This window comes from Psammomys obesus, unplaced genomic scaffold (assembly GCF_907164565.1).
Source record: "Psammomys obesus unplaced genomic scaffold, mPsaObe1.curated_primary_1811, whole genome shotgun sequence".
Taxonomy (NCBI): Eukaryota; Metazoa; Chordata; class Mammalia; order Rodentia; family Muridae; genus Psammomys; species Psammomys obesus.
In genome coordinates this window covers 2,528,652-2,548,823 of record NW_026590503.1, presented here as the reverse complement: position 1 = coordinate 2,548,823, position 20,172 = coordinate 2,528,652, and the positions used below count along the sequence as shown (strand labels likewise).

The window sequence follows — 20,172 nt, the reverse complement described above, 5'->3', positions numbered from 1 at the left end:
TCAAGACCTGCAGACGCTCCTGTTGGAGGGACAGGGGCCTCCTAGCTTCATATGCAGAGTTTGGCAGTCACACCTCCAGCATGAAGCACTCCTGGAAAAGGCAAAGGGCCTTGGCATCCCAGCAAGTGAAAGAAGAGACGGCTCCACTCTTCCCTTCTGCTGTATCTGCGGTGGCGGCAACCTCAGCCCCGAGCTCTAATGTCGCCGTCCCATGCGTTACACCTGCCCAATCTTCCCAGCACCTGCAGGAGCAGGCTGGCCGTCAAGTTCCAAGATTTCAAGTTTAACGGCTCAGTCAGGCTGGCTAATGACGGCCTCACAGGCCTCCCCTTGTGCTTAGCCTGCTCCCCTGCTCCCAACAGGGCAGACAGCACATAGTGGCTATGGCCACTCACAGAATGCCACCCTCCACCCTCGGAAGGAAATGCTTTCCTGTGGCCCACGCAAGCATCCCCTCCAAATCTGTGGTTCCTTAGAGAGCTCCTTCTACTTTCTTCCTACCTTCCAGCCTCCAAAGGCCAGGTAGAAAACAAAAACTCCCCTGCCAACCACCCCAGACCATCTCCTCTAAGGGGCAGAACTACCCAAACCACCCCAGACCATTACCCCTAAGGGGCAGAATGATCCAAACCCCACCTGTTTAGATGGTGTCCTTTAAGTCTGAAGTTCCCCAGAAGCCATAGCAGAAACTTCCTTAAACAAAAGTCAACCCAGGAAAGCAGGAATGAGTTCAAGGTCGAGCCTCGCAGTGGGCACAGCCACTCAAGGCCAGGGGTCCAGGAGTCTAGCTAGGCCTCCAATCTGGAGAGCAGAGCCCAGCCACCCCTCACCCCTAACCAGCCTCTGAGGTGTGTGCAGGTTGGCTCTCTTCTTTCTCTGCATAGGAGATGGAAGGAGGCTAGGACACGATAGTCTGTGTCACACAACATGGTCTCTGTCCAAAGTCCTTTTGGCTCATTGGTGACTTCTGGTGTTCCCCGTGTCTTCCCATCTGCTCTCATGTTCTGGTGTCCTTGTCTGCATTCACAAGACCAGGGATGGCAGAATGCCATGTCTGCAGACATGTCTGCCTTTCCTGAGCACCTTTGTCTCCACCCCAATCCCTGGCAGGAAGCTGTCTGGGCTGGGAGCAGGGGGCTTAAACATGAGTGGGTCTGAGGGCCTGCTCCAGGGTGTGCAGGGCTGGCCCGGTTGGGGAATTCCTCCCTCTTTGTTCCAATTTCATCAACCTCATGTAAGAAGCAGGTGAAAGCAATTTATGCAAATCCTTTTTCAATAGTCGGAGACATTTTACCTTTTGATAATAGGCAGACAGGCCAAGGAAAGAGCCACAGACAAGCAAGTTTTGAGGACCCAATTTAAAATTTGAGCTACCTTTCTTTCCTACCTCTTCAAAAGCTTTTCTGGGGATAAGAGTATAATCCCTTAGTTGGGTACAAATGTTTGAGATTTTGTGTTTCTAAAATCCAAGTTGAATGAGTCTTGAACTTTAAAGCTGTTTTGTCTTCTGAACCAAAAGGCGCCATGTGCCTCCCTCCTGGGGAGTGCAAGCATCGCTCAGTCCTGAGCCCTGAGCCTGGCAGAAGCAGATGCTTGCAATACCACCATGCAGCTTCGGAGCTGTGCTGCTGGCCTTCTCTCAACAAAGGGCCCCTGGCCTCCACCTGCCAGCCAGGGAAGTCCTCCTGCCCCGAGCACAACTCACAAGCACCTGGGGTCGGAGGGTCGTGATAGCAGGTCACTAGAAGCATCTGTGTGTCTCTGTCTTGATTTACCACTGAATCCAGGCCCTGGGTTCCAGCTGAGCAGCCTCACTGCAAGGTGCTCATTGGATGCCTGTGAGCCTCCAGGGATCGACAGGGCCCAGTCGGGGTCCACAGGCTGAGCGGAGACCACAAGTCTATGTCATGAGAGGCTGTCACTAGGATAGGGCTGGGCTGGGACTCTGTCACTTGGTAAAGCAAGAGGAAGAGCTTCTGTGCAAGGGAATGGCAGTCACCACAGCAAAGACCCCGGATTTGCAGGGCCAACCTCCGAACCCACAGCCCCACACTTCCTCCTCGTATGTGCTGCGACAGCCCTTTTCTCAGGGCTTCAGAATCACAATGAAACTTACCATGAGCCACCGTTGAGCAGCTCAGCTACATTAAGTATGGAACAGTATACAGCATCCCTACTGTCCACTCTAGAACTTTCTGTCTTCCCAAACTGGAATTCTCTGGGCATGGAATTAACAGCTGTCATTGCCCAGGCCCTTCCAAGGTCTGATGTTCATCATTTTCTTGCTCTCTCTGAATCTGATGGTCCTAGGAACTCCTGAGAGTGGGATTGTCAGTGCCTTCCTCCAGTGACTGAGCATAACATCTTCAGGGCTCAGCCTATTACGGGACTGTGCCAGACTCTTCCTCCTTAAAGGCACAAGCATGCTAGGATGTAGGTGGACTTCAGGCTGCTTATCCACACTGTTGAGGAGGAAGCCTGGGCTTGCCTCCTGCTTTGGCTGTTGGGAACAGTGCTTCTACAGACAGATGTGCACTGACATCTACTGGGGTCCCTGTTTCCAGGTCCAGGAGAGAGACCGCTGGGTCCTTCAGTCATCCTATGTTGCCCCGAGGACCCTGGCTCCCAGTGCAATGGGACTGCCATTTGCATTTCCACCACCACCCAAGGCTCCAGATTCCCCTCCTCCTTGCCTGCACTTGCTTTGTTTTAATTTTCGCAGTTGCCACTGCAAAAGTGAGTTCTCACTGCGGCCTGGTTGCTTTTCCATGCCAGCAATGCTGGGCATCTCCTTTATGTGCCCGTTGGCATTCACGCCTCTTCTCTGGAGAAACAGCCTGTCAAGCCATTCGCCCACTTTGAACTAAGGTGCGCGTACATGTGCATGCATGCGCGCGTGTGTGTCTGTGTGCGTGTGCACGAGTGTGGTGAGAGCGCCTGGGTAGTGTCGATAATAGCCCGTGGCAGTGTCCGTGAAAGATTGTTTTCAAGTTTGATGACACCAAATTCATCTAGTTTTGCTTTCTTGGCCTGCTTTCAGTATCATATCAGGAAAATCGTTACCAGATCTGACTCGAGAAGACACCCTCTGTGCTTTCTCCCAAGTCAATCGTTTTCTCTCTTCCCCTCAATCGTGGCTCTATTTTGAGTTAGCTTTCGCAAACAGCGTTAGATGAGGCTTGAATTCTTTTTCTGAGTGAAGAGCTCGTTTTCTTAGCACCATTTATTGAAGAGAGTGCCCTTTACCCATGGATTGATTTAAGGTCAGTTTATTCTTTTATAATAAATGGGGTAAATGGTCAGTTTTAAGTGAAATTTCAGTGAATTTCAGCTGAGCGCCATCTTTTAATTATAAAATTCATTTAACATGATCTTTAAAATATTGATAATATATAAAGTCAAATATTGACTCTTCCCAGCTTAACATGTGACGTATGATTTTTAATTTACTATAGATTAATTATGCAAGAAAATATGATCCGTGAAAAGTAAACTCAACAATAATAATGTATCAGGTTTAGTTTGGGAACTAACTGTATATTGAGGTGGAAATGGGACTTTGAGTACTCACTGCGTCTCCTCTGATAAACAAAGTTGCTCTAGTGACCTGTTCGCTCTCAGCCACGCAGTTTAAAAGCTCTTGCTTAGTGGCTGACGCTGTTTATAACGAAGAAATAAAATGAGAAGTGTCGGGCTACTGTTTGTCAGTGAGCTGTGTTAGTAAACATTCCAGATTCTGGCCATCTACATTCTTAATACATGAAACCTGGTCTGGGAACACCCGCCCTTAACAGTTAGTCAAGAGCAGGTTTCAAAGCGAGTCGCCATGACTGAGTGGAGACTCTGTTGGGCTCTTTGCAGTGGACCTGAGTGTGAAAACTTAGTGCTCATGGCACAGGCCTTCCACAGGGCTCGCAGCCATGTGGGCAACAGAAGGCTCGGCCAAAGCTGGTTTGCAATGGGAGGGTGCCTTTCACTGGGCTGGCCTGGCATGGACACCCTGGAGGAAGGAGACGCTGGGCTGAGGGATGGGGTACAAGCAGGTCCACATAGGGACAGCTGGGACAGGTCAGAGAAAAGGACCACATGCACCACTGCTACTGCAGGCAGGCCGAGCCTCCCGAAGCCTTGCACGCTGTGCAGCCGAGAAACCCCCAGCACTCGTGAGGTGGGAGCAGAGGCCAGTCAGGGAGCTTTCCTGGGGCTACAGGAGAGCATTTCTGAGTCTGTCAGGAGTTGGGGAGCAACTGTGCTCCCAGCTAGACAGAGGTCCCGTCTAGCAGCCAGGGAGGATGCTCAAGTCGGTCCTGCTCTCCTCCACCTGGAGCAGGTGCTGCAGACAAGGAGGAAAGGATGCCAGACTCTCATCCTGGCTTTGAGGAAAGCCACCGAAACATGTCCATTATTCAGCTTCCTGGGGAAGTGGTGTAGTCACCTAAGCCCAGGAGTCACTGAATACCATGAATGTTTGGCATGGACCATTAATGTCTAACTACAAGCCCGGAAGTTAAGATCTTAAGACTGTGAGAGGGACAATGCACATGAGCTATGAAAACTTGGCAATGTTCTCAGTTGGGTGAGGACCCTGTCTGCTGAGTCTGTGTGCTTAGGTATGGAGGGGAGCACAAACAAATCCTGTCTATTCTGTGAGGGGATGGGGAACAGCAGAGGGCAGCAGGGGGAGCCAGAGTTGAGACCTGAGGCAGAGTTTTGGTCCCTGTGACCTCCTAGCTCCTGTCACAGTCTGAGGACCAGGGGCCCTACAGCCCCTGGACAGCCATCCTGAACAGGGAAGGGGCTGGCACCCCTTCAAACTAAGACCCTCCCGAGAAACACTTACCAGTTGAAAAAAAAAAAAAACAGTTGAGGGCCAAACTACCTTGTCCAGAAAGCATTGCTGACCTTGGCAGACTTTATTGGACAAAACCAAGTCGAGGTTGTACAACACAGAAGTCTTTGAGCTTTGAAAGGGTTTTCTTTTTCTCTCTTCTTACTCTTCTTCTGTGGTCTTTTCAAGCCAGGGGAACTTCTTAGAAGTCAAACAATATGGTTTAGATACTGGATAACTAAATAGCTCATTCTTATTCAGGAATTCCAATGCTGTTCGGTTTAAGAATTTGTCTCTCACTGGGTTTTCAGCTGATTTCAAATATCTGCATCCCCCAATTACTCAGCAGGTAGACACAGCCTAGAGTCCAGCTTCCTTCCTAACTGTGAGCCTCCTGTGGAGGCTATAACAAATACCAAAACTCAGAAACTTAAAGCTACAGAGTATTGTGTCATTCTCTGGGAGTGTGAAGTCTAAAATAGAACACAGGTGGAGCCCAGCCCTGCCAAGGACCATGCCTGCCTCTCCCAACTTCTGGAGGTTGGCAACTGTCCTTGGTGGTCCTTGGCTGGAGATAAATTCCTCCCGTCTCTGCCTCATGGCTCCATGAGCCACAGCAGAGACCTCTGTGTCGTCCCAAGCTGTGTCCTCACCTTGGGTCAGAATGTAGAATGGCTTCTCAGAGAAAATACATCTGCAGCAGCCACGGCCACAGGCTAATGTGCAGAAGTCCGGCTTCTGCCTGCCTGTTAGGGGATCATGCTCCAACCCTCATCCCTCCTCAGAGTGCTATCCATTGTGGGAGGAGATGGCAGGAGACGGCTGTTCTCACTGTGAGCTCAGCAACACCCAAGGGCATCGCTCGGGTCTGCCCCACCCGCTCACTCATGCCACCTCAGAGATGGCCCAGCACAAGGGCTCTGTGACCAATCTCTACAAATGAGCCTCTGGAGCTCCCAGCTACAGTGAGCCTTCCCTCCTTGGAGTCCCCAGTGAGGTGACCAGGTTCATCATTTAGCAGTGCCCACCTCACGACCAGCTGTGAGGCTCATCCCTGTTGCTCGCTGTCCACCTCACCCAGGAGTGCTCAAACACGAGCGTGTCCTTCCAGCCACACAGTCACTGTTAGTGCCGTGAACCTAATAAGAACCCAATAAAAGCTTGATGGTCGCATGCTAAACTAATTACTTAGCTAATGTGTGTTCTTCCTGGGAATACACTCTTGGTCCAGCTGGAGTGTACTTTCAAGAGACCTGTGGGGAAAGATGGCGTGGATGCCACTCCTCGGTGTCTCTGCCTGCCCTGAGGCAGGCTTCCTCAGAGCCCAGCCCTCCCCTCTCAGGAGACACTCACCTTCACACAGCCTTTACTTGCTGTGATGGGCCTTCTCCTCTCCATGTTGCTGAAGCTCCACACTCAGACCACACAGAGGAGACAAAGATCCAAAGATCGCACACGCTGGAGAGGAAGGGCTGCTGCACCGGAGCCAGCAAAACTGATGCCCGCCTCCAACATGAGAACGAGGGCAGCAGAGGTGGCTGGTGTTTGGGATGCATGGAGAGGGTCCTGGCCTCTGCAAGGAGAGGAGAGGGCTGTCCTGTGCTCTTGGTAGGAGAGGGGCTCCTGCTACCCCCGGGGAAGTTCCTTACTCTCATCATTAATGGAAGTAGAAGTGAGAGGTGGCCCCCAGCACGGGAAGCCTGGCGTGAATATCCTGCCAACCTTGTGTCTCAACTAGGGCATCGCAACTAGCACCTGGGCAAGAAAGAGCTAGGAGGCTTCATAGTTATGTGGGCTGCACGAACCATGCCAGATAAATGCTGACATATCTATATACCTGAAAAAAATATTAAAGGGGCTCAAACTGTGTTCTTCTCTCATGAGGCAGACTTGTCAAAATCAGCCTGGAGTTAGAGTTCTGCTGCAAAGCTAAACAGGGCAGGGGTTGGCCGGAGGCAGAAGCTGGAGGAGAGAGACACAGTGAGCATGCTTCTGGGAAGGAAGGCTAAAGCCTGGTGGCTGCACAGAGCCTAAAGTTGTGGTGGCAGTTTGGGCTGGGGTCACTAGAAACCGGATGCTTGGGCTCCCAGCAGGGACTCTGGGGTCCCAGCTGCTTAGCCGCTAACGTAGACTTGGGGGGTCTAGAGGGTCGTGCATGTCATAGTGATCAACTGGAGCACCCAGAATGGGAGACCAAAATGGCCGGAATATGCAGGTTTCTCAGAGCATTGTATGCATCTGGGCACTCATTCAAAGGCCAGGGGAAGAGGCAGGCATTTCCCTGTGCACCCACTGAAACTACCAGAGAAAAAACAGCCACCCAGCTTTCAGCCTGGCCCGGCTGCCTGCCCCTCCCATGCCCAGGACTGTCTAGCTTGCAGAGGCTTCCTAACTCAGCTCTTGACTGAGGTGACACAGAAACAGAGAAAATGAATTACTTTAAAAATAGCCCGTCCTCCTCTAAGCCACTGTTTGTCAAATTAGCAGATAGTTCAAGAGCTGTAAAATCATTTACCAAGTTCATTCAAATTATTTAGATTTTATCATATTCCCAAACCTCACACTTATTGCAGGTTTATTTATTCTCATGGCCCTCAGCATCCACACGATGGCTTAGGAGAGATTACAAAAGGAATTTATAGCAAGTTAAAAAAAGAGGCATCACCATGGCAAGGCCACCCACAGAAAAATCAAGGACAAAGCATTTTTCTCCTAGAGACGCAATGTGGTTCTCTGGGGAAGACAGCCCAGGGCTGGGTGGCTCATCATCGTGAGAACATGGCCACTTAGAGGAAGCCGACAAACAACCCGTGTTAACATCTAGGAGTGACGCACTGGTGGAAGCAGTTAGTGCTGCCATGCTGCCAGGACCATGGCCACCATGGAGCTGAGCTTCTGTGCTCTGCTTTTGGAGATTTCGCAGCAGGTGTGCGGTGAGCAAGGCATGAGCGGGCAGCCAGCAGTGGCTGTCGCTGCTGAGCTCCAGCCACCCCAGCCTGTGCCCGCCACCAGGGAGCAGCCAGGGCCAGAGCTGCAGGATGGATGGGGCCCGCTGAGAAGCGGGATGGCTTGAAACCCAGCAGTCCTGCTGTGTGAGAGGACCCCATGCGAGCTGCATACGGCCCTGTGGAGGCTTCAAGGAACACCTTCTTCCTAGACAGATAAGGGGCAGGGTGGGGAGAGTCAGCTCCTCTCCCAGGAGCCCAGTGCAAGCCCACCCTAACCAAACAGACAGTCGCCCAACTCTGGTGGGCCCAAGGACCCAGCAGGGCTACTGGTGGTGACGTCAGGTTGCTGACTCCCCACCCTGGAGCCAGCACTCAGCATGGACCTCTGTCACCCTGTCAGCTGTCTCCCCCGCTTGTGAGGCTCAGGACTATGTAAGTGTTGCTTAGAGAGTAACCAGCCACTGTTGTGTAGGTGCTTGCATCCGGAGAGATGCTGAAAATGGTCAACGTTTCGCAGCAGGGGCTCGGCAGCAGGGGCTCTGCTGTCCCACAGTTTCTCAGGACGAGGCTCGAAGTATGTGTTTTCTTCTTGGAGTACCCTGTACACTGGCCGGGCCTGCAGGCTCTGCCAGGAAGGCAGCCCCAAGAGGCACCCTGCTTAAATCATAGTCCCTCCATGTTCTGCTTTAGGGCTGTGTCGGGGTACGGATCACTGGTGTGGGAGCACTCCACCCCACCACTACCACCATGGTGCTGGACATCGGCCCTGTTGCGTTTCTGTGGAGCAGTGCTTCCTCAGGCACTCCTGTGGCAGGCTGCTGTGGCAGGCTGCTGCTCAGGCGAGATCTCCCCAAAGCTCGGGCGCAGGCCTGCACTGCTGCACCCGGGAGCACCTGGGAGCACCATCTCGTAGCCACCTCGGTTCATGCCAATTCACGCAGCCAGATGGCTTCTGCCGGCTGTGGGCCAGTGGCTTCCACGGTGATATCAGCCAGGATGCCATGCTCCGGGGTGATGCTGTCACCAGAGCAGACGGTTACAACTTCGTCATCTTCGGATACCTGAGGAGGATGCCAGACTCTGCAGCGTCTCCGTGTGGGCAGACCCCTTTACCGTGGCTTCCTCATCTTCTTTCTCTCCTTCCCTCTGGAGGAGGAAAGCCCTTGTCTGGCATCTCATCTTGACGGTCTGTCAGGTGTTCCCGAGAGGACTGCACACACTCACTGTGCCCCCTGTTCTTGTGAGACGTGCTCCCAGGCCTTGCCTACCTCCTCAAGCTTCTTTACGCCTCTCCTCGGTGTGAAGCGCAGAAAGACCCCAGAAAGCTTCTCTGGAACAGAGCAAAACTGCATTTGCTCAGTGAAGGCTACAGGAGACCCCCAAATGCCAACAGTGGTAGGTGGGGCCCCAGGGAGGCCTGTGCGTGCCGAGGAGTGGCCAGGCAGCAGCTTCCTATATCTGCTTTGAGTCCATTCGCCCTACAAGGTCTGGGCTTCTTGGGTCTGTAGGATAGTGACTTTCTGAAGAATGAATCAGCTGGCACATTTTTCTCAGAGAGCTTTTTTCTACGCTGCTGCGTTTTCTCTTTATTGAAGCTGCCCTTGGGCCAATCCCCCTGTTCTCATCACCTTGGAAAGATCCTGAGTGTACAGACCAAGTTCCTGGGGACTCTGAGGGTCACATGACCAGCCCTGTAGGACAAAACCCTGTACTTTCATGGCCAGGATGCACAGCCAGCACTCTGGAGCCAATAACTGATCAAAAGATAGCAGTGGAACAGACGGCAAGGGAAGAGAGTAAGACGGATGACCTTAGCACCACACGCACCGCCAGCCCCTCTTAGCAATGAAGACGTACTTGTTCTCTGTTTTTGTTTTTCAAAGCGCCACAGTGTGATTCATAGAAGTCAGGGCTCCAGGCAAGCCACACCCACCGAGGTGAATGTTTACTCACCACTATGGGATGAGCTATGGGGGGCCTGGTGGCTGCCTGTTGCTGTGGACCTCAAGGGGCAGCCCCTCATTTCTCCACTTCTCTTTAGAGCAAACCACAGCCAGGCCACATGGGCAGAGTCACCTTGGTGGCAATCAGACATGGGCACTTAGGTGTTACTTCCATCCCGTGAGCAGGGCACACTCGGCGTGTGCAGCGCACGCGCGTGTGCCTGTCGTGGCCCCGGAGAGCTGCTAAGTAGCGTTGGGCTGTGTGGCTGGGAGGCCAGTGCAGATAAATTGCGTGTGAGGCCTCCCAGCATAACCGGATCCCAATACTCGTGTCAGGGGCACCCCAGAGACTGGAGAGCTGGGAACTGTGTCAGAAATATGACAGCACTTGGGAAGTGTTTGCAGGGGATGGAAGGTAGATTCTGGGACTACGAATAGGTGGCCCTGAAACACTAGGGCAAGTGGCCTCACAGATGGGGGCTCCCCCCTTTCTTTGTGTTAGTGTCTCTGAGGGACCAAGGAATGGCCATGGGCATCATGGGCGCCACTCAATACCGTGGGTTGTTGGTTTGTTACTTGTCTTACAATATCCAGAGGAAAAGATGGAGAGCTGGAAAGATAACATGTTAGATGAATTCAAAGGGGACTATTTCCGTTTGATATCGATTGAAGAGTTCCCTAATGAGGAAGAGCAGTGTAAGCTGGTGGCTGAGTGTAGGAATGTGCCACGGGGTTCTTCCTCCATGTCACTCTGCTCCACATTGTGTTGAGAACATAAAGGCCAACAGTCACACTTCATTTTTTTTATGGTTCTGGGCTAGGAGGAGGAGAAGTGATGGTCAGGTAAGGACAGAAGTTGGCTCATGTTCACGGTGGTGGAAGAAAAGGCTCAGCAGCAGGTGGGAACAGTTCTGAGATGGGTTAAGCTCTGTGCATGTGCCAGGTCCAGCACATAGACATGCGGGTGTGTGCTTGGCCTAGAAGACCACAGGCACGTGTTGCTGGGTGATGTGTGAATTCCTGTGTCTTCTAGAGTGGTACCCTCTGCCTGGCAGCCTAACCAATAGGTCCCTAAGTCAGAGTGCACGGGGCCTAGCTCCCTGCAGGAGCTCCAGGAAAGGGTCCTTCCTGCCATGTCCGTGAGTGCTCTTCGGCCATGGCCACATGTCTCCAGGCCATGCCGCATGCTACTCTACTCCCTGTGTGCTTTTCCACTCCCTCCTCCATGTGTTTTCCTGTGTCCCGAGTTTCCTATGACAAGGAAAGGGCACAGGCTATGGATTGGGGTCAGCACATGACCTTTCTGGGTTTGGCTACCTCTGAAGATCCTTTCCCAATGGGTCATGTCCTGAGGCCTGCAGGGTTAGGGCTCCAGCATGCCATCTTAAGGACACACAACTGCACCGAGATTTTTCACCACTGAAAAAGTTTGCAAAAATAATCTGAACATCTGACTTTCTTCATCAAACGAGACTCCAAAGATCTGGACAAGTGCTAGATCTGAACACGTCCTCCTGGAAATATCTAGCTGCTTCACGGTATAAAAATTCCTCTGCCTCCATCTTCATTTTTTATCTTTTGGGCAGTCTCACCATGTAGCTCAGCCTGACCTAGAACTCTCCATCCTTCTGCTTTTAGCCTTCTGTTGAGCCTACCACAGATTCCCGTGGGGGCCTGTGCCAATGGCTCTTCAGCAGCTGGGAGGAGGCACTTGTCCCCTCTGCCCTCTTATCTGGGCCAAGCATCTTCTTCCAAATGGCAGAGATGTGTCATTAGGGACCTTTAATGAAGGATGCCACATGTCCCTAAGCTTCTCTGGAATCACACTTTGCCCATGCTTCTCTCTGGTACCCTGTAGTGAGATTTTGTAATTTTGGTTTCTTAAAACACACACACACACACACGTTATGGAAATATATTTTCCTTTTAATCCCAGGTGTGGGAATAAAAGGCCACTTCACAGAGGTTGACTATGATTTGCCTCATGCTCTAGCAGTGGTGTGGTTTTGCCGGCCTCAGATAGTTTCCATGAGGGTATGACGTTTGGAATTCTGGGAACTTCTCAGAGGATGTAGAGGTGGTGCCCTGAACTGTGTGGTTGCGGCCGATGTTGTTGCTGGTGGTTGGCTGACTGTGTGTCAAACAGTCCTGTGAAAACAAATTAGAAAAAGTAAGATGTCCTGACAGCAAAGATCAAACTTGCCCCAAGGAATTCAAGACGTATGATAAGCAGGAAGTAGTTTAAGAATCTTTCCCATCTATCCTCCTGTCTAGTGTTAAGGGAACAATAAGGGCTGAGAAGGTGGAAGAGGAAGAAAGGAACCCACAGAGTAGTAAAATGCCGGCTACAGCACCCAGTTTGTATGTATTTCTCTCACCCACAGTTAGCAATGCCTCTCTGGCACCACTGTGTGAGCCTTCCTGATTTTGGTACCTACTGTTTGAGCACAGCCCTCTCTGACATCACGCTTTGTACACATTCTCCAGTTCTTTCTCCCTGAGAGCCGCATCTGGTAAACTACAATGCAAACTCACATTGAGGAACCCCTGCTTTTATTTTTAAAGCAAAGTTCTGGCCTGTGGTCTATGACCTTGCCAGACATCTTTGTTATTTGCATTGACTTTTCCTTTCTTGGTTTTCATCATCTATCCAGTGAGCCTAGCTTCCCAGAATATTAAGCCTGTGGATGTGCATCCCGGACAATTAGGGACACTGCTACCCTCCAGGGTTCTGGATTTCCTGAAACTCAGGACATACATCTAAGAAGCCAGGAACATCTTAGCCCTGAATTCGGTACATAAATCGTAAACTGTCTGCTGAGCTGGGGTTCTCCTCCAGCCATCAAGGAGCTTGCCAGGACTGACCACCTGGAGAGGACAGAGGTCCTGGCCTTGTGTCCCTTCATCCCCAGGGTATCCAAGTAATAGAGTTATTTAAATGGGCATGGAAGATGGTTCTTAATCCCTCTTCAGTGTGAGGTCCTCTTGGTTCCTTGTGGTGAAGAAAGCACGAAAGGATTCTCCAAGGCCAAACTCATCTTGGTAATTTTCTTGGAAATAATTATTTTCATTTTTTTTTTTCAGAGATTTCAGACAGTGTAACCATTAGGAATTTCTGCACAGAACTGAGTGTCATTGTCATTTGTGGTGTGTGCCCCCAATCAGAGTCCCCGGGTGCCCTCTGACCCAGCACCCCTGCATGGGATAGAAGCTTGAGACCCCCATTTCTGCTTAGCACATAGCCCCAGGTGGCTTCTTGCTACATCATGCTGGAAGGGTGTCCATTCTCAGGCGGCAATTAATCTCTATCTGAACCTGATTTGGTCGCCAGGCTCTGGCAGGGAAGTAAACAGAAGGACACTTCTAGTGCCTGATGGTGACTTTTATTGAGCCCTGCTCGGGTTGTTATTAAGTTGTGACTATGACCCATGTTATATCCATGTAAAGAATAAGGATATCACACAGCTGTGGCCAATGACGTTATGACTTTTAGTTTATGAACCTGTAAGTCCCACAGAAAGAATTATCAATCACGTGGCACTGTCCTAGCCGAAGCTTAAATTTGCAAGAGGGGATTGCTTAAAAAAACGTGTGGAGACCTGGAGCCACTTCAGAGGACACTTTTCGTGGCTTTACAAGTGTGAGCACCCAGGAGGCCTGTGCAGCTGTGCTCTCTCTCTCTCTCTCTCTCCATCTACTGCATCCTTAGCAGGCAGTGGTAATAGGAGTGCTTGGGTCTCCACCCTACAAACCTGTGATGGACCATAAAGGCCATGCATAGGGTTAGGGAGTGTGTGGGGCAGGGGTGGTACGATGCAGATGAAGGGTTCTACATCAGAAAGCACTGCACCAGTGGGTGGGGGCGTGGTCTAGCGGTGACAGCCTGCGGGGGGAAGCAGGGGGTCAAGAGGATGAGCAGGCACAGAACAACAGGGAGCACTGCGGCTTCTGCCTTTCAGAGCAGGCAACTAGGAGTATCAAGGAGTGGAAGGCCTGAGGCATGAGAAAGAGAAAGGCCAAGAAAGGCTTTTTTCCCACTAAGCGTGAGTTCAACCCTGGGCTCAGCATGGTGGAGTGAAGGGCTGACTCTGCAATATGTTGTTTGCCGTCCATGAGTGTCCCACCCTGCGTGTGCATAAGTGTGAGTCCTTACGCACATAGTGCGCACACACAATGTAATTAAAAGCGTACAAAGGAGAAGGGTCATTTGTGGGGCAGGCGATAGCTCAGGGGATGAGCACTTGCCTAGAATTCATGAAATTCTGGGTTTGATCCTCAGGACCACATAAACCAGGGCTGGTGGCTCATACCTGTAATTCCAGAACTCAGAGGATCAAAAGTTCAAGGTCATGTTCAGCTGCATAGTGAGCTTGGGGCCAGCCTGGACTAGAGGAGACTCTATTTCAGAAAACACCCCCTTTTTTTTTTTTCCTAAAGGCCATTTGTGGGGCTGGAGAGATGGCTCAATGTTAAGAGCTCTTGCTGCTTTTCCAAATGATCCAAATTTGGTTCCTAGATGTATATCTGGAATTTTACAACCACCTATAATTCCAACACTATGGGGTCTAATGCCATCATCTGACATTCATTTTTACACACACACACACACACACACACACACACACACACACACACACTAAATACTTTTAAGAACAAAGAGTGAGAAAGAAGGAAGGAAGCAAAGAAAAAAGAAAGAAGGAAAGAAAGAAAGGAAGGAGGGAGGGAGGGGGTAGGGAGGAAGGAAGGAAGGAAAGAAAGAAGAAAGAAAGAAAGAAAGAAAGAAAGAAAGAAAGAAAGAAAGAAAGAAAGAAAGAAAGAAAAAGAAAAGCTTCAAGGGAAGCAGGCAAAGCCAACAGAACTTCACCACCTGAACTGGGGTTTTGAGGGGAATGTATTGGGCAGAGACACGAGGAATAGGCAGAGAACAAAGCGTTGCTGGGGAGCTGTGGGCTGAGCGGGTGTAGCAATCCTGAGCAGTGTCCTGCACAGGACCTGGACTCTCACACTCCATTGTGCAGGGGCTCTCACTAGCTGGGAGGACGGCCTCTGACACAGACAGCTTAAGCCCACCCCTAGCTCAAATGCTTGTCCTCTGCTGTGTAACAAGCTGTTCCAAATGCAGCAACTTAAAGCCGTGCAGTCAGGACGGGCCAGAGGTCAGGAACAGACCATGAAGGCTTCCAGCTGCCAGCGTCACCTCAGCACCCACTGGGCAGGGATCTGCCCCATGCCCATTATACCAGCGGCCTCAGCCCTCAATGCTGCAGACCCAGGTGTGGCTCCATGGGCATTTCACCAGCAGTCTGTGCCTGGCAATGGGTTTACCACGCTGGGAAGACAGCAAGGGACTTGTCACCTTATCTTGAAAGTGATTTCCACCATGCTTACCAAAGTCTCTCCCTAGAGAGGAGGGCTGGCTGCCCTGAAGTAACAAGTCGGGCCAACAGTCAAGTTCAGCCTGACTCCTCTGCCACAGGCCGGTCCTAGCAACACTTCTCCGCTTCCTGCAGTGTACTTGCGATCCCTTTTCACTCTACTTTAATGTACGGTTCCTGTGCAGAGTGTTAGCAGGGCACGACTTCTGCAAGGCTCCAGGCCAGCCTGAGATACATAGCAAGACCCTGTCTCCAAAGAGAGTGTGCGGCTTCCCACAGGTTCTGTCTCCAGCCTTCTTCTGAGACCAGCGTGTCTCAAAATGGCAGCAGACTGAGGTCTGTGCGTCATCTCAAGATTCCTAGTCACTCTACCCTCTCCATCTCCTGGACCACGAATTGACAAGGCCAGTGAGTATCAGCAGAGCCTTGGGAGGGGCTGGTTAGGGTGGAGCAGTGCGATGCCTACTGGGTGGGACACCTGTGGGCTTCTATTTGTGTTTGCCATTGAATTATTCAGCAAAAATCAAAACCATAGATAACTGAGAGTCGAAAACTGTTGAAAGAGTGGGCTGAATGGTTATCTACTTTTCCCAACGAGCACGCGCCAGCGACTGAGTGGGAAGAGCAGCCCCGATCTCTCACCAATACTGGACTAACCATTCACCTGATAGGGGAGGTCCTCCTCCCCTCCCGTCCAGCCTGTCAGGTCCAACAAGAATCTTTTTAAGTGGCTTTTTAAAAAGAATGGTAAGCAAAGATCTTTCTTTAAAGATTTATGTTTTAGATATTCAAAAGCCACTGGAGATATGGACAGAGAAACGGGTGACTGGACCACACAATTTGGGACAGTGGAAAGTGAAAAATGGTTTTAAAATGTTAGATCAGAATTCTGGAGGCACATGTAAACAGGAATCTTAGAAAGGACTGAGCACTGTTGAGAAGGCTGTAACCTGCCACAGATCATGGCAGCCATGTGTGACCATGTCCCCAGCATCTGAAGAGCCGGCGGGACCATGTTTCAATGTGAACCACACACCCAGAAGCACCGTAGAGTCATGGTGTGTCCGTAGAGGAGAGCCGACGGACTTTACAAATGATTATTCAATCCACTGTTATATCAATGAACTATGTGTGAATTTTTGTGGAGTTCTGAATTACTGCCACTAAATTTTTCAGTGACAGCTAAGCCTGACACCTTTTCTTATGTGCCAGAGAAGCACCCAGCTCCCCCCACCACCAAAAGTTTATTCTCGTTTGACCTAAATATTTAAAACTTTCCTGCAATATAATGCCAGAAGTGAGCACTCTGTACCTATAGTGACTCCTTGTTTGTGGACTCCCCACAGGAAGGCCAGCCGGCTGCACTGCGGCTGCTCATTCACTCAAGGAGCCTATTTCCATATGTTAAACTACACATATTCATTTCTCTTAAAGAATGTGAATAGTGCATTGCAGAATTATATACTTGTGAAACAAACATTTACCTCAATTGATGTTCCATGTTTAATTCCAAAGCAATTCAAGGAAGGAGCTGTTTCCAAACAATTATAATGGACCTGTGGTCCATACCTGACAAGACAAAACACATGAAAGAGAGCTTAACCAAAAAGAGAGAGAGAGAGAGACCCTGGAAATTCTCTACAGAGGTATCTTGTTTCCTTTCACGGGAGCACAATGGTACTACTTATCCATTTTCAAAAAAGTTAGAGCCCTACTCCCGTGGAAATGAGTCTTTATTACAAAGGTTCTGTTAATGTTAGCCCAATTTTGTGAGGAAGAAAAATCTAGTCATGAACATACAATATACACACTATCCTGAATACCAACCATTAAATATGCATTTATAGCGTTATTTGTGAATAACAAATGGCCAGCTCCTCCTAAGGAGGGAGCCAGAAAGTCATCCATCTTGTAGGCTGTCTGGAATCTGAGAATAAAGCCAGATGACCCGTGTTTGTAAATGCCTGCCTACAAGCCCACGGCCTCTAGAACACGGTTTTTGGTGGGCAAAGCAAATGACAACAGACGAAGGCCAGGGGCCTGTCACATCCTTTGAATTGTGGTTCAAAGTTTCTGAGAGAAGTCTACAAAGTTGCTACATATATGCTAACTAACTATCAAGCATAAACTTTTGCTGAAGCACATTTTCTATTTAAATATTTGTATACTTATTTGTTGGGGAGAACAGGTGTGTGTGCGCCACACTGTGTGTGGAAGTCAGAGGAAACTGAGGGCGATGCTTCTCTCCTTCCACCAGTCTCGCCAGCAAACAGCGTTACCCACTGAGTCACCTGGCCAGTCAGTCCTTTTTATTAATTGTGTTAAACCACCGAGGGAGCAGAAGCCCTGCTTCATAGTGCAGTCCCTATTTTTTCCATTTACAAAACTTCAGACCAATGAGAACATGAGCCAGCACTAGACCTGATAATAAAGGCTGACCTGTGCTGGCAAATCTTTCCCCTCCCCACAAATAAAATAAAATAAAATAAAAGTTAAAAAGTGTTGATTAAAGGATTATTTGTTTCCCCTTAAAATCAAGTAAGACATTTGAATGAATAATCTCAGGATGTGTCAGCTCTTCCCAATTTCAAAATGGAGGCACTGCCTTAAGGACCATACCTGACAATCATCAAAAGGCAAAGTGGCAGGTCCCCAAACGGCAGGAAGAGGAAGCACCTGTTCTCCAGCTCACTGTGATTGCTCTCCGGGTGGCTGGCCCTCGTGGCAGCATGGGCTGATCTTCTGTTCTCCCAAAGATGGGCCTTGGAGAAACAAAAACAAAACAAAATGTCACTGACAGGGGCTGCAGTCCGCAGCCTGCGCTGTGTGTTTCTTCCCTGATGGCAGTGCAAAGTAGTATCTCCCTGGGAAGCTGCCCTAGCCAGACATCCTGCTCCCCCCCAAAAAAACCCACTAACGCATTATCGGAAAATGTCATTCACCTTCGTAGATGTGAGAAAAGTGCTACAAAAAGTTTAAGACTCTCGCTTCACTTTTAATTAATAATTTAAATTCATGTTTTCATGAATAGATACCTAAACCAAAGGCATGTTAAACACTATGTGTGAGCTATAATTATAAATTAGTGTTTGCCTTTTTTAAACAATTGGTTTGGTTTGCTGAAACCGAGCACTTTGGAAACCATTCTCTACTTTCACCAAGCCGTTTACACTCCCTGCACCACACCTGTGTCCACCAAAACAGCCTTTCTCTGTTTTGCTTAAAACTGTGCTTTCTTTAATAAGTCCATGTTCTGGCGACTGTAACCTCTTAGCTGAGGGCTCTTCAAGGCTACTCTGGACCCTAAATTGAAAGAGAGATTCTTATTTCAGCAAGTTAGCCTCACACATGAGTGTAAAACGCACTTTAAACAACAGAGTTAGCAGAGACCAACAAATCATTTAAAACTATTTCTATTGTTTAGGAAATTTCTAAGTTTAGGGAGTGTTTCATATGCTAGAATTTTTATTTGTTCATCAGCCAACTGTCCCTAACTTCTATATAAATAATATACCCTTTGGTCATCTACAAACGATTTAAAGCAATATGTCTCAAACATATTTTGTGTTGTTTAATTTTTTTCTACAGATGTTACTGAAATGACACACAATGAAGTGTATTATGAAATTAGAACTAAACTTTCATGGTTCAGGAAAAATACCACTAACTTTCTTGAGGACTGCTGAATTATCATTGTTGTGAAACTTTTGTAAAGGGCTTCCCCTGCTCTGAAAATAAGAATTTAAAAGGAAAGGGGGGGGAGAACTTCGTGGGTCGATTTATCCCAGAAGTCGTCAGTCGTCATGTGCAGTACAAACTGTTCCCCTGGTCAGCAAGCGCCTGTCTGCCGGAGCGGAGCTGCTCCGTGTCCTCTGTAGCCACAATGTCAGTCTAGGGCTCTCCACTTCAGGGCCCAGCTATCAGAGGCACCTGCAGCCAGACGCAGGAGAGGAGCTAAGGGTCCGCGGGGAAAATACACTTTTCTCGATAGAAACAACCGCAGGGTGACTTTAAGGACATCTCATCATTGAAAAGGGGACCAAAATGCAACTGCCTGCATCTCTGCACCCCTCCCCCCTCAAAGCAGGGGAAAGGCAGGTCAGCTAGCAGATCCCAATAAAATTTGGACCATGGTTCTCAGGCATGGCAGGGGAAGGAGCCCTTTGGGACACTGGGAAACTAAAGTAAAACAAACAACTCTACTTACGGATTTCCAGGTCTTTTGATGTCTGTGGAAAACCAAGCTGCCTGGCTGCCTGGGCAGCGCGCTCGGCTCAGGCCTGCCTCTGCTCTGGGCTCTGGTCTTCTCCAGCTATTCGTCCGAAGTAACCGCGAGGGGTCCCTGCCACTTGGAGCAAAGAGACTGTGCCCCACACCTGTTTGTGGCTCGGGACCATCAAAGGCGAAGAGAGCAAGTGGGGTGGCGCTGAGCAGCATCTTGGAGTGTGTCTCCTTTAGGGTACTCTAGGTGCTCTGCCTCTGGCCGAACCCTGGCTCTGGGGCCGAGCACAAGGCCCGCGGAGCATCCTACAGGCTGTGCGAGTTCCTATAAGCCAGGACCCGCCCCCCCCCCCCCCCCGACTCCGCTGCCCCGCCCAGATCTCCTGGGCGCATATGCAGGTCTCGCCCTGGGCTGCAGGCCCCTGTGTTCCCCCGCTGCGCCCACCCCCACGTCCTTAGGGCACTGTGACCGCAGTAGGGGAGCCAAAGGAGAGCAGTGGGCGAGCAAAGGGTGAGCGTCCTTGCACTGGGTACGTGATGGATTCGCTCACCCTAAGGGTACGCACGGTACCTGGGAGACAGAGCTTCTCATCATAGAGAAGTCTGTGTCCCCGTCCCAGTATTCTGTCATCTCCAAGTCCAGTGGGGATGGACAGGAAAGGGGGATAAAAAGAGGAGAGAGGGAGGATGAGGAGGAGGGAGAGAAGGAGAAGAGGGAGGAGGGGGAAGGAGGAGGAGGCGCTGCTTACACATAGCCGTTGCTATGGAGAGGCCCGGTTGCCAAAGAGGCTGAGGGCTGAGGGCGGCAGGCAGGTCCCCTCCTCTGGGCCTTGCTCAGACTCCAAGTCCCCTGTTCT

The 20,172-nt window shown here is 50.1% G+C and overlaps 1 protein-coding gene and 1 long non-coding RNA gene across 3 annotated transcripts in view; one reads left to right on the top strand and one right to left on the bottom strand.

Annotated features, from left to right (window-relative positions):
• Ptprn2 (protein tyrosine phosphatase receptor type N2) overlaps nucleotides 1-20,172 on the top strand; it is a 695,487-nt gene that overhangs the window by 556,409 nt on the left and 118,906 nt on the right. The window lies entirely within an intron of this gene.
• On the bottom strand, nucleotides 11,634-19,645 carry LOC129677000 (uncharacterized). The gene is made up of 4 exons (XR_008720153.1): nucleotides 19,302-19,645; nucleotides 17,714-17,856; nucleotides 16,579-16,663; nucleotides 11,634-11,867 (listed from the first exon to the last, which is right to left on the bottom strand). It is a non-coding gene; the product is annotated as an uncharacterized LOC129677000 (long non-coding RNA).